Source organism: Chrysochloris asiatica, unplaced genomic scaffold (assembly GCF_000296735.1).
Source record: "Chrysochloris asiatica unplaced genomic scaffold, ChrAsi1.0 scaffold00131, whole genome shotgun sequence".
In the NCBI taxonomy this organism is placed as follows: domain Eukaryota; kingdom Metazoa; phylum Chordata; class Mammalia; order Afrosoricida; family Chrysochloridae; genus Chrysochloris; species Chrysochloris asiatica.
In genome coordinates this window covers 8,239,035-8,239,900 of record NW_006408649.1, presented here as the reverse complement: position 1 = coordinate 8,239,900, position 866 = coordinate 8,239,035, and positions in this window count along the sequence as shown.

Genomic DNA, 866 nt, shown 5'->3' with positions numbered 1-866 from the left:
TATGCTACAAGAGTTCCTTATCGTTGTAGGTACTAGGGAGCAACTAAAGACAGTTAAGAAGGGGAGTGACATGAATAGGTATTAGAAAAGAAATATACATTTGCATATGTTGTTATTGTTATGTGCTATGGAGTGGGCTTCAACTCATAGGAACCCTATGTAGGGTTTCCGAGGTGTGGCTGGTGAGCTTGAATTGCTGACCTTGTGGTTCAAACTGACCTTGCAGTCCAGTGCATTAACCCACAGCACCACACCAGGACTCCACACTTGTGTTGTTGTTGTTGTTAAGTGCTGTTGAGTCAGTTCTGACTCATAACAACCCTGTGTATGGTTTCCAAGAAGTAGTTGGTGAGCTTGAACTGCCGACTTTGTGGTTTAAGCTGACTTTGCAGTCTAGTACATTAACCCGCAGCACCACACCTGGACTCCTGTGTATAGGAGGTGGCAAACTGTACTATATTGGAGAAAAAAACTAGACCTTACAGTCAGGCAGACCTCAGTTCAAATCCCAGTTCCAACACTTACTTGTTGTGTCAGTTGGGCATGGGAGATTAAGTATGTGGGCTGTGATATCAGGTGTTCAGATATGTAAGGCATTTGATAAGTGCTTGTTTAGGTTTAGAGCCTAACTTTACCACTTGCTGGCTGAGTGATTTTATTTCCTTACCTGTAAATGGCAATACTGATAACGTCTACCTCAGAGAGGTGTTGTGGGGATAAATGAGAAAAGTGTAAAGCATTTGTGAAGTACTTGGTGAATGGTATATTTACAATAAATGGTAATTATTATTATTACATAACCTTTTTGACTCTTAGTTTCTTGATCTATAGGTCCCTGTGGGGCGCAAGTAGTTAGTGCTTACGTG